This window comes from Salmo salar, chromosome ssa12 (genome assembly GCF_905237065.1).
Source record: "Salmo salar chromosome ssa12, Ssal_v3.1, whole genome shotgun sequence".
Taxonomy (NCBI): Eukaryota; Metazoa; Chordata; class Actinopteri; order Salmoniformes; family Salmonidae; genus Salmo; species Salmo salar.
This window is the reverse complement of record NC_059453.1, coordinates 62,301,105-62,315,320: the sequence shown is the minus strand read 5'-3', so window position 1 is coordinate 62,315,320 and position 14,216 is coordinate 62,301,105.

Sequence of the window (14,216 nt, the reverse complement as noted above, 5' to 3'; positions counted from 1 at the left end):
TCTGGAAGTTGTCATAATCACTGTGTAAGTCTATGGAATGGGGTGAAAACCAAGAGCCTCCTAGGTTTTGTATTGAAGTCAAAGTACCAAGAGGAGGACAGAAGTTAGCTGTCCTCCGGCTACAACATGGTGCTACCCTACAGTGCTGTTGAGGATGCTGTAGACCTTCATTGCAAAACAGTGTGTTTTAATCAACTATTTGGTGACGTGAATATATTTAGTATAGTTTTATCTAAAAAGGATACGTTTTTCAATGTTTTCATGAAAAAAGGTTGGTTCTCCCCTTCCTCCTCTAAGGAGCCTTCACTGCTCTGCCCCCATGCGAGCGCGCACTGCAGTTGTCCTGCAAACACACTGCAGTTGTCCTGCTAGAGACTAGGGGATCATAAATTGTCTCCCCAAACTCCCAGTGACCTCTGCTACCAGGCCACCTATAGGTTGTTAGGGGGCAGGACACATGACAGTTCTGCCTGTTCAGGTCAGAGCCTCTTCAGTCTCTCTCCAAGTGGACAAGAGTGATGGAGTGTGTGGACAGACGTGAGTGATGTTGTTATTGAAACGTGCATTTACTGTTGGTTGTTACTATTGCTAGTTGTTAATAGTAGTTGATGCTATGTGTTATACAGTCCTTTCCTTATGTCACTATCTCCTTATACAGTCAATATTATTATTACTCATTCATTCTCATGCTATGTTTATTAGTATATTATTTTCTTTATCTTTCTCTGTACAGAACCACATCCATCTCATATGTCCTCTGGAAATAAAGTTCTTTAGTGTGTGTAACTCTCTGTGAGGTTGCCTTATTCCTTTGACCGGTAAAGGTGTCAGTAAATCAGCCCAATTTGAGAGCCATTCTCTTTCATGGTCCTTTAACTCGTCGGATTTGGGACTTGCTGGCACCACTATGGCAGCTTACAGAGAATTCACAGGAGACTAACCGTCCAGACCTCTGCCCTCAGATTACACCCCCTTTTCTTCATCAGCATGTGGCGTAAAGGCAGCTTGGAGTTTGACCTATTGCTCTCCAGGATTTTATAAATCCCTTCTGCCTGTTTAGGCAGCGACAGCGTGGACTTAAAGCCTCATCCCGTTGGGGGAACCCATTCCTCACAGCTAAGAGGGTGGCAGGACAGGTGACTTGGGGAGCCAGAGCAGGGATGTACCACCTCCTCGGCCCCAGCAACACTACAGTATGTCTGTGATGGGGACTGGGCCAAAGCCTACTGGACTAGTGGTGTCAGCCTTCAGAAGTCATGCAGCATCCCCTCATCACCCCCTGCAAACCTCTACTCTGCACCAACAGTCCACTCTTTTGGCCCAGACAGCTGTACCCAAAGCCTGGTCCTCAGTCTGCGAGAACTGAGTTCCAACCTCCAGCATGAGCAGCATTTCTCCAGGCACAACATCATCAAGCCATGCATCAGCCATTAGCCCATGCACCGGTCCAGGTAGGAGCCCTGCCCCCACCACTCCATTCTGCGGTGCTCGAGTGGATGCTGCAGCCTTCATCACTGCCTACTACTCAAGGGCCTCAGGCGCACCAACTGTGCCAACGCCAGCACTCCACACGTCAGACTCATCTTCTGGGTGTGAAGCCTGTGATGGAGAATCCTCCAGACCCAGGAGTGGACCACCATCCTGCCCTGGTAGGAGAGCCTCCGCCATGCCCACCCTCCTTCTCTGGCTCCATCCTTGGGACACTATTGGGCTCTGTTGGAGAACCTACCATGACACCCTACTGGACACAGCAAACTAGCCCTGATTTAGGGTGCCTAGACACAGTTGTCTGTCCCCTGGCCTCTCTTAACGTGCCACTGAGGGTGAGTGACAGGGGGTGACAGGGGGTGGCGGAACATAGCTGGTGGAGCAGGGCTCCCATCAGACTTTCTGTAAATATGCTACCCATATTTAGGTGTGGCTGTTTCGGATTTCCCTGCCTGTGAGTTTTATAACTTAATGTAGCTCAGTGAGTCACAAACCAGTCAAATAGGAGGGTATTCCCTCACATGTGAATTGGAAGCACTCTTGGCCTAAGGTGGATCAAACCCTTTCAAACTACGACAAACCATGTTATTATTCATTCTGAATATTATATCAAAAGAGCCAGAGACACCAAAACTTAAATGGACAACATACTCTGTAGTTTAGAGAACTACTATAGCAGTGCTGAGCACTATGCAAAGAATGGTTACAGTGTCTTTAAATATTAATTTCACTTTATACACACACACACACACACACACACACACACACACACATGTTAAGCAGTGGACTTTGAACATTTGTTCATACATGCAGGATTACTGTCTTACCTCAATTAGCCACGGAGTCCCTAGTTTGAAAGTGACTGTTTTCTTGAAGCTGTATTACGTCATTTTCCTTACATTTCGCCCCAAGTGGGCCGGCTGGTGGGAACACCACATACCACAGTCATAGTACAGTCCATTCGAAAAGTATTCACACCCCTTCACTTTTTCCACATTTTGTTACTTTGCAGCCTTATTATAAAAAAAATATCATCAATCTACATACATTATCCCATAATGACAGAGCGAAAATAGTGTTTTTTAGAAATGTTTGCAAATGTATTACAAATAAAAAACAGAAATACCTTATTTACATGAGTATTCAGACCCTTTGCTATGAGACTTGAAAATGAGTTCAGGTGCATCCTGTTTCATTTGCTTATCCTTGAGATGTTTCTACAACTTGATTGGAGTCCACCTGTGGTAAATTCAATTGATTGGACATTATTTGGAAAGGCACACACCTGTCTATATAAGGTCCCACAGTTGACAGTGCATGTCAGAGCAAATACCAAGCCATGAGGCCGAAGGAATTGTCCGTAGAGCTCCGAGTCAGGATTGTGTCGAGGCACACATCTGGGGAAAGGTACCAAAACATTTCTGCATCATTGAAGGTCCCCAAGAACACAATGGCCTCCATCATTCTTAAATGGAAGAAGTTTGAACCCATCCACATTCTTCCTAGAGCTGGCCGCCTGGCCAAACTGATCAATCGGGGGAGAAGGGCCTTGGTCAGGGAGGTGACTAAGAACCCGATGGTCAATCTGATAGAGTGTCAAGAACTGTTTCCGGTCACAACTTGCAGACTTGTTTACGCTGCTGTGCGTTTTGTTGCCGATCTTACTTTGCTACCTGATGGTTTTTTACTTTTTCATTACCGTATATTTTTACTTTTTCACTCACTCAACTTTTTTCATTCAACTTTTTCACCCCGGAGGTTTTATCTGGACATGGTTTGTCAGGACTTCAAACAGCCGAAGCTAAGTAACATTAACATGATGCCTTCTAATTGCAGTCGTTGTACTTATAATATACAGGAGAACGATCGCCTTACGGCAAGGATAGCTGTGCTGCAAGCCCAGCTTCAGACGCAATCGTTAGGCAAGGGTAATTTCAGTGTAGGAAAGGATGAAACAGCGTCTGTGCCATCAGTAAGTACAGATAGTAACGTTAGTATAAACCCCCTCGCACGGTCCCCGCAGCCGGACAACTTTCTCATGGCTTCTGGAGGGAAACGCTGTAGGAATGCTCAACCGGTGTCGCTTATTCAGCCGACAGAAACTTTCAACCGGTTCTCCCCATTAAGCGAGTCGGAGTCGGAGGCCGAGACTTCTCTGGTCTCTACTCCTCCCGTTGTGGGGTCTGAGACGCCGACGGCTCCCACCATTAGCTCTGACAAATTGAAAACCCTAGTCATTGGCGACTCCATTACCCGCAGTATTAGACTTAAAACTAATCATCCAGCGATCATACACTGTTTACCAGGGGGCAGGGCTACTGACGTTAAGGCTAATCTAAAGACGGTGCTGGCTAAAGCTAAAACTGGTGAGTGTAGAGAGTATAGAGATATTGTTATCCACGTCGGCACCAACGATGTTAGGATGAAACAGTCAGAGGTCACCAAGCGCAACATAGCTTCAGCGTGTAAATCAGCTAGAAAGATGTGTCGGCATCGATTAATTGTCTCTGGCCCCCTCCCAGTTAGGGGGAGTGATGAGCTCTACAGCAGAGTCTCACAACTCAATCGCTGGTTGAAAACTGTTTTCTGCCCTTCCCAAAAGATAGAATTTGTAGATAATTGGCCCTCTTTCTGGGACTCACCCACAAACAGGACCAAGCCTGGCCTGTTGAGGAGTGACGGACTCCATCCTAGCTGGAGGGGTGCTCTCATCTTATCTACGAACATAGACAGGGCTCTAACTCCTCTAGCTCCACAATGAAATAGGGTGCAGGCCAGGCAGCAGGCTGTTAGCCAGCCTGCCAGCTTAGTGGAGTCTGCCACTAGCACAGTCAGCGTAGTCAGCTCAGCTTTCCCCATTGAGACCGTGTCTGTGCCTCGATCTAGGTTGGGCAAAACTAAACATGGCGGTGTTCGCCTTAGCAATCTCACTAGTATAAAGACCTCCTCCATTCCTGCCATTATTGAAAGAGATTGTGATACCTCACATCTCAAAATTGGGTTACTTGATGTTAGATCCCTCACTTCCAAGGCAGTTATAGTCAATGAACTAATCACTGATCATAATCTTGATGTGATTGGCCTGACTGAAACATGGCTTAAGCCTGATGAATTTACTGTGCTAAATGAGGCCTCACCCCCTGGTTACACTAGTGACCATACCCCCCGTGCATCCGGCAAAGGCGGAGGTGTTGCTAACATTTACGATAGCAAATTTCAATTTACAAAAAAAAAAACAATGACGTTTTCGTCTTTTGAGCTTCTAGTCATGAAATCTATGCAGCCTACTCACTCACTTTTTATAGCTACTGTTTACAGGTACTGTCGCAAAGCTAACTAAAAAGCAGCCTTCGCAAATGGAGGATGGCTTTCACTTCAGCAGTAATACATTTATGAACTTCTTTGAGGAAAAGATCATGATCATTAGAAAGCAAATTACAGACTCCTCTTTAAATCTGGGTATTCCTCCAAAGCTCCATTGTCCTGAGTCTACACAACTCTGCCAGGACCTAGGATCAAGGGAGATACTAAAGTGTTTTAGTACTATATCTCTTGACACAATGATGAAAATAATCATGGCCTCCAAACCCTCAAGCTGCATACTGGACCCTATTCCAACTAAACTACTGAAAGAGCTGCTTCCTGTGCTTGGCCCTCCTATGTTGAACATAATAAACGGCTCTCTATCCACCGGATGTGTACCAAGCTCACTAAAAGTGGCAGTAATAAAGCCTCTCTTGAAAAAGCCAAATCTTGATCCAGAAATTATAAAAAAAACTATCGGCCTATATCGAATCTTCCATTCCTCTCAAAATTTTAGAAAAAGCTGTTGCACAGCAACTCACTGCCTTCCTGAAGACAAACAATGTATACGAAACGCTTCAGTCTGGTTTTAGACCCCATCATAGCACTGAGACTGCACTTGTGAAGGTGGTAAATGACCTTTTAATGACGTCAGACCGAGGCTCTGCATCTGTCCTCGTGCTCCTAGATCTTAGTGCCGCTTTTGATACCATCGATCACCACATTCTTTTGGAGAGATTGGAAACCCAAATTGGTCTACATGGACAAGTTCTGGCCTGGTTTAGATCTTATCTGTCGGAAAGATATCAGTTTGTTCTGTGAATGGTTTGTCCTCTGACAAATCAATTGTAAATTTCGGTGTTCCTCAAGGTTCCGTTTTAGGACCACTATTGTTTTCACTATATATTTTACCTCTTGGGGATGTCATTCGAAAACATAATGTTAAATTTCACTGCTATGCGGACGACACACAGCTGTACATTTCAATGAAACATGGTGAAGCCCCAAAATTGCCCTCGCTAGAAGCCTGTGTTTCAGACATAAAGAAGTGGATGGCTGCAAACTTTCTACTTTTAAACTCGGACAAAACAGAGATGCTTGTTCTAGGTCCCAAGAAACAAAGAGATCTTCTGTTGAATCTGACAATTAATCTGGATGGTTGTACAGTCGTCTCAAATAAAACTGTGAAGGACCTCGGCGTTACTCTGGACCCTGATCTCTCTTTTGAAGAACATATCAAGACTGTTTCAAGGACAGCTTTTTTTCCATCTACGTAACATTGCAAAAATCAGAAACTTTCTGTCCAAAAATGACGCAGAAAAATGTATCCATGCTTTTGTTACTTCTAGGCTGGACTACTGCAATGCTCTACTTTCCGGCTACCCGGATAAAGCACTAAATAAACTTCAGTTAGTGCTAAATACGGCTGCTAGAATCCTGACTAGAACCCAAAAATGTGATCATATTACTCCAGTGCTAGCCTCCCTACACTGGCTTCCTGTTAAGGCAAGGGCTGATTTCAAGGTTTTACTGCTAACCTACAAAGCATTACATGGGCTTGCTCCTACCTGTCTTTCCGATTTGTCCTGCCGTACATACCTACACGTACGCTACGGTCACAAGACGCAGGCCTCCTAATTGTCCCTAGAATTTCTAAGCAAACGGCTGGAGGTAGGGCTTTCTCCTATAGAGCTCCATTTTTATGGAATGGTCTGCCTACCAATGTGAGAGACGCAGACTCAGTCTCAACCTTTAAGTCTTTACTGAAGACTTATCTCTTCAGTAGGTCCTATGATTAAGTATAGTCTGGCCCAGGAGTGTGAAGGTGAACGGAAAGGCTGGAGCAACGAACCGCCCTTGCTGTCTCTGCCTTGCCGGTTCCCCTCTTTCCACTGGGATTCTCTGCCTCTAACCCTTTTACAGGGGCTGAGTCACTGGCTTACTGGTGTTCTTCCATGCCGTCCATGGGAGGGGTGCGTCACTTGAGTGGGTTGAGTCACTGACGTGGTCTTCCTGTCTGGGTTGGCGCCCCCCCTTGGGTTGTGCCATGGCGGAGATCGTTGTGGGCTATACTTGGCCTTGTCTTAGGACGGTAAGTTGGTGGTTGGAGACATCCCTCTAGTGGTGTGGGGGCTGTGCTTTGGCAAAGTGGGTGGGGTTATATCCTGCCTGTTTGGCCCTGTCCGGGGGTATCATCGGATGGGGCCACAGTGTCTTCTGATCCCTCCTGTCTCAGCCTCCAGTATTTATGCTGCAGTAGTTTATGTGTCGGGGGGCTAGGGTCAGTCTGTTACATCTGGAGTATTTCTCTTGTCTTATCCGGTGTCCTGTGTGAATTTAAATATGCTCTCTCTAATTCTCTCTTTCTCTCTTTCTCTCTTTCTGTCTTTCTCTCGGAGGACCTGAGCCCTAGGACATGCCTCAGGACTACCTGGTATAATGACTCCTTGCTGTCCCCAGTCCACCTGGCCGTGCTGCTGCTCCAGTTTCAACTGTTCTGCCTGCGGCTATGGAACCCTGACCTGTTCACCGGACGTGCTTGTTGCACCCTCGACAACTACTATGATTATTATCATCTTCTTTATCCTGTGCCAAACACATTTATTCAGTGAGTCTAAATTGTTAATTTAGCGGCTGGCAGCATGATTGTATCAACCTAGCTAGCTAATGTTAGGAAGCTCTCTAGCTAGGCTACTTTAAAGCTAAAGTTGGTAGATTTGTTAGCTAGATATAAAGTTGAAGTCGGAAGTTTACATACACTTAGGTTGGAGTCATTAAAACTCATTTTTCAACCACTCCACAAATTTCTTGTTAACAAATTATAGTTTTGGCAAGTCGGTTAGGACATTACTTTGTGCATGACACGTAATTTTTCCAACAATTGTTTATAGACAGATTATTTCACTATAATTCACTGTATCACAATTCCAGTGGGTCAGAGCCTTTAAACTGTGCCATTAAACAGCTTGGAAAATTGCAGAAAATGATGTCATGGCTTTAGAAAATTCTGATAGGCTAATTGACATCATTTGAGTGAATTGGGGGTGTACCTGTGGATATATTTCCAGGCCTACCTTCAAACTCAGTGCCACTTTGCTTGACATCATGGGAAAATCAAAAGAAATCAGCTAAGACCTCAGAAAGAAAATTGTAGACCTCCACAAGTCTGGTTCATCCTTGGGAGCAATTTCCAAATGCCTGAAGGTACCACGTTCACCTGTACAAATAATAGTACGCAAGTATAAACACCATGGGACCAGGCAGCCGTCTCAGGAAGGAGACACGTTCTGTCTCCTAGAGATGAACGTACTTTGGTGCGAAAAGTGAAAATCAATCCCAGAACAACAGCAAAGGACCTTGTGAAGATGCTGGAGGAAACAGGTACAAAAGTATCTATATCCACAGTCAAATGAGTCCTATATCAACATAACCTGAAAGGCCGCTCAGCAAGGAAGAAGCCACTGCTCCGAAACCGACATAAAAAAACCTGACTACAGTTTGCAACTGCACATGGGGACAAAGATTGTACATTTTGGAGAAATGTCCTCTGGTCTGATGAAACAAAAATAGAACTGTTTGGCCACAATGACCATTGTTATGTTTGGAGGAAAAAGGGGGAGGCTTGCAAGCCAAAGAACACCATCCCAACCGTGAAGCAAGGGGATGGCAGCATCATGATGTGGGGGTGCTTTGCTGCAGGAGGGAGTGGTGCACTTCACAAAATAGATGGCATCATGACGGAAGAAAATTATGTGGATATATTGAAGCAACATCTCAAGACATCAGTCAGGAAGTTAAAGCTTGGTCGCAAATGGGTCTTCCAAATGGACATTGACCCCAAGCATACTTCCAAAGTTGTGGCAAAATGTCTTCAGGACAACAAAGTCAAGGTATGGGAGTGGCCATCACAAAGCCCTGACCTCAGTCCTATAGAAGATTTGTGGCAGAACTGAAAAAGCGTGTGCGAGCAAGGAGGCCTACAAACCTGACTCAGTTACAGCATGTCAGGAGGAATGGGCCAAAATTCACCCAACTTATTGTGGGAAGCTTGTGGAAGGCTACCCAAAACATTTCACCCAAGTTAAACATTTTAAAGGCAAAGCTACCAAATACTAATTGAGTGTATGTAAACTTCTGACCCACTGGGAATGTGAATAATCTGAATAAATCATTCTCTCTACTATTATTGTGACATTTCACGTTCTTAAAATAAAGTGGTCATCCTAACTGACCTAAAACAGGGAATTCTTACTAGGATTAAATGTCAGGAATTATGAAAAACTGAGTTTAAATGTATTTGGCTAAGGTGTATGTAAACTTCCGACTTCAACTGTAGATTGACTCATTCTAGATAGTTGTAGAGGACGACTTAAAAACTTCCCGTCAATGGGACAGTTATTAATCATGCAGCACCTTGTGTCATGATCGCAGATTTTAGAGAAACAACAAATGTCGGTACATATAAGTGTCTTATATCGGCTGAAAGCTTAAATTGTTGTTAATATAACTGCACTGTCCAATTTACAGTAGCTATTACTGTGAAATATGCCATGCTATTGTTTGAGGAGAGCTCCTAACAACAAAACACTTTTTTCACCATGATAGGTTTGAGAAATTCACCTCTGAAGGTAAAATGTGTACTTACATTCTGAAATCTTGCTCTGATTTATCATCCAAAGGGTCCCAGAGATAACATTAAGTGTAATTTTGTTAGATAACATCCTTTTTTATATCCTAAAAAGGTCCATATAGCATGCACAATCGATTTTGTATTTCCACTCGTTCAATTTGTAAAGAAAGGAATCTGTGAAAATCTAACCCTAAACGTTGTTTCAACCAGTCAAATCACATTCGTATTTATTCCTCAGAGATCCTAGAATGTAATCAGACTTCACTATATCATTAGGGGTGTAGTATATCCTGTAGGACACCATATTTGGTCAGATAGCGGCGCCTTCATGGCACCCCGATGACGAGGGCGGTCTTCACTTGATCGACTCTAACTTTGTCAAATAAGCACCAATCGGGGTCAACCAAAGCTAGCTAGATAGCCAATGAGCTGAGCTTTATGGGAGTATCAGGAACCCCTGTATCTGTCGCAAAATGTAGCTGCCAACCTTTTGCGACAGCATGCCTTTTCCTTTTGGACATAAATTATAAGAATATTCAGAGTTATGAAGTTATGAAAACTGTTTGTTTTGCAAATGTTGAACTTATAATATGGCTACTAATACTGGAAAAGCTAAATCAAAGTCCAAGTATGCAGATTTGACGATTTTCTTGCAGAAAAATGTAATATGAATGTAAATGTCTCCTTCACGATTTGCCCAAATGTACCTGGGTGACTTCACACTGAATGTCATGTATTTCGCTCATACTTCAAGTTATCCGTCTGACACTTTGCACATATACTGCTGCCATCTTGTGGACACCATCGGAATTACAAACAGAGTGATGGCTCGAACTGGGACCTTTCTCTTGCATTTCAAAGATGGTGGTAGAAAAAAACTGGTTGTTTTTTTCTTTGTATTTTCTTCTACCAGATCTATTGTGTGATATTCTCCTACATTCAATTCACATTTCCACAAACTTCAAAGTGTTTCATTTCAAATGGTACCAAGAATATGCATATCCTTGCTTCAGGGCCTGAGCTACAGGCAGTTAGAGTTGGGTATGTCATTTAGGTGAAAATTGAAAAAAAGGGGGCTATCCCTATAAAATGTATTAACTGCTTTTATTAACACATACATTGTTTTCCATGAAAACATAATTAAAAAACGTGGTCTTCGGTTGTGAGGCCGGTTGGACGTACTGCCAAATTCTCTAAAACGACGTTGGAGGCAGCTTATGGTAAATAACATTAAATTCTCTGGCAACAGCTCTGGTCGACATTCTTGCAGTCAGCATGTCAATTTCATGCTCCCTCAAAACTTGAGACATCTGTGGCATTGTATTGTGTGCCAAAACTGCACATTTTAGAGTGGCTTTTTATTGTCCCCAGTACAAGGTGCACCTGTGTAATGATCATGCTGTTTAATCAGCTTCTTGATATGCCACACCTGTCAATTGGATGGATTATATTGGCGAAGGAGAAATGCTCAGTAACAGGGATGTAAACGAATTTGTGCACAAAGTTGGAGAGAAATAAGCTTTTTATGCGTATGGATTCTGGATTCTGGGATTTCTGGGATCTTTAATTTCAGCTCATGAAAAATGGGACCAACACTTTACATGTTGCGTTTATATTTTTCTTCAGTGTAGAAGTGTAAGTTACACAGTGTGCGGCTGCTGTAGAATGAATGAGCTCCATCACAGGATGTGTTTAACTTTAATACCCAAAACTGACAACTGTTCCCCTGCTCCTCTCTCTCCCTCTCTCTCCCTCTCTCTCTCCCTCTCTCTCTCCCTCTCCCTCTCCCTCTCCCTCTCCCTCTCTCTCTCTGTCTGTCTGTCTCTTTCTCTGTCTCTCTCTGTCTCTCTGTCTCTCTCTCTCTCTCTCTCTCTCTCTCTCTCTCTCGCTCTCTCTCTCTCTCTCTCTCTCGCTCTCTCTCAATTCAACTCAATTCAAATAGCTTTATTGGTATGGGAAACATATGGTCTCTGTCTCTCTCTCTCTCTTTCGCTCTCTCTCTCTTTCGCTCTCTCGCTCTCTCTTCTGCCACTGGTCCAGGGTGTTGTTTGTATGTGTGTATGTGGCTGTGTGTGTCTGTGTGAGGGAGTTCAAGTGTGTTTAGGTGTGGGGGTGTGATTGTTTGTATTTGTTTGTGTTGGTTCTTATTTCCAACACTTACCATACCTAGTGGTTAGTAGAAGTTTGTGTGTGCACCAGACCATGTATACTGGAGCGTTTGCCTATCTGTAGACGTGTTGGTCTTTCTGAGTGTTGGTATTCGTGTGTGTATGTGTTTATTTGTGTGTGTGTGTGTGTGTGTGTGTGTGTGTGTGTGTGTGTGTGTGTGTGTGTGTGTGTGTGTGTGTGTGTGTGTGTGTGTGTGTGTGTGTGTGTGTGCGCGCGTGTGCGTGTGCATGCCTGTCGTTCTCGGCGTGCCTCTCAGAGCTTCACATGACATCAATCTGAGAGAAAGCGGGATAGTGATCTCATTACCAACGGCCTGCTGCTGATTAAAACCTGCCGTCTACACCCCTCCCCTCCCTCTCCTCCCTCACCCCTTCTTTCTTCTCTCTCCACTCCCCCCTCCCTAACTCGCTCCGTCTTTCCAGCCTAGGGCTCACACCATTCTGCGGTTTCTCCGCTGCTTGCGTCCAAATGGGGCCCCATTTTAAGTTCTCCAAAATGTCACTCTCTTTCGACTGCCTCTTTTCCAGTTCACTCTCAGCTTCTTCTTCTTGTTTCTCTGCTGTTTTCCTTTTCCTGGAGCAAGCAACAGCTGTAATGCCTTTCACCTTCCTTTTACATTATCCGGGCCCTCCCACTATTCTTCTCTCATTCCATCCTCACCCGATCCCAGCTTTGTTTTACATTTGAGTCATTTAGCAGACACTCTTATCCAGAGGGTATATCGACAGATTCTTTACCTAGTCGGCTAGGGGATTTAAGCCAGCAACCTTTCATTTGCTGGCCCAACACTCTTAACCGCTAGGCTAACTACCTGCCATTCCTCTCTTTCTCTCACAGCCTTTAGCACAGCGTTTCCCAAACTATGGGTTGCCACCCCATTTGTAAATGGGGTAGCTAGAGAAACTCTGAAATAAAATAAATTCAATCGCGCTTGGTTCATAGAACCGGGATTATGTCAGTAACCTCCAGTACGGCTACAGACAGTAATATGCTCACAATATTAGGCGGGTGTTCTTAATGTTTTGTACACTCAGTGGTATGTGCGCACACAGACTCTATCTATTGCATGGTGAGACCCTTTCTTACATCTCTGCTGAGGGTAACGTCCATCGGATACAGTCTTCATTTGATTTGCTTGTCTGTTACCAGCCATCTTACAGTCGGCTAGAGTTAGTTTCAGTCTGTTCAACCTGTTTCAGACTGGTTGACTGTATGTAAGACTGGTAGTCTGGTAAACTGTTTCCCTCAGACATTACGAGACAGACGAGAGTTCATTCATCTCCTGCGTGTACAGGCAGGGAAGCAAGCAGACAGACAGACAGACAGACAGACAGACAGACAGACAGACAGACAGACAGACAGACAGACAGACAGACAGACAGACAGACAGACAGACAGACAGACAGACAGACAGACAGACAGACAGACAGACAGACAGACAGACAGACAGACAGACATGAGGCGGGAAGACAGGCAGAAAGACAAACAGATAGGCAGTCAGAGAGACAGACAGAAAGACAGACAGTCAGACAGGCAGGCAGGCAGATGGGCATTTAGACAGGCACGCAGGCTTGGATCCTGTGGGGTAGGGCTTTATATAATGACTGATTAATTGTACCTCCATCAAATGCTTCCTTACCAGAAAACCACACAGCTGATTTGCCTAGGAAAATCCTAGAGGAGGAACAGAACAGGCGTCTTCTGAAACAGAGCAGAGAATGAACCCATTGTACTTTACATGTCAAGGTGTGTTAAGTATGTGTGTGTGTGTGTGTGTGTGTGTTTCTGGAGTTGCGTGTGCTAATACATGTGTGCCTGTGTGTTTGCGTGTGTGTGTGATTCAGGCTGAAAGGGGATAGCAGGGAAAGGGGCTAAGGTAGGAGTGAGGCTGAGGGGAGGTTAGGGGGTAAGTGGTTCTGTGACTCATCCCTGCTCAGTAATTAGCCCGGGGTATCAGCTCCTGTGAGACTGAAAAAGTTTGACGAAAGCACAGTTAGAACAACTATTTACTGTACAAACAGGCTGGCCGTAAACACTGCACGTTAGTGCAAAGGACACACTGCATATGATATATTTTTGTTCTTGTAAAAACCTGGATAATTCTCACATCATTTAGCAGATGCTCTTATCCAGATCAACCTACAGTAGGTAGTGCATACATTTTCATACTGGTCAACAGCGGGAATCAAACCCACAAACTTGGCATTGCAAGTTCTATGCTCAACCAAGTGAGCCACAGTCAACAAAAGTGACTGAAGAAGATCAAAAAGGGAAGAAAGTATTCTCATTCACCGCAAGCTGGCAGAAGGACAATGACTGCAGTATGAAATACCCCCCCACCCCCAGCATCACCACCACCACCACCAGGCCAACCGACGTTCATTCCGTGTTCCTCTAAGCTATTGATTGACAGTGCTCAACCAGTGGTTCATTCCAAAAGACAGTTTGACTAGTGACCGAGGCAATTCCACAGTAACAGAATGATGCTGAGACTCAGATCTTGCTCACATTTACATTTTAGTCATTTAGCAGACACTCTTATCCAGAGCGACTTACAGTAGTGAATGCATACGTTTCAATTCACTTCATACATTTTTTTTCCCCCCCCCATACTGGCCCCCCATGG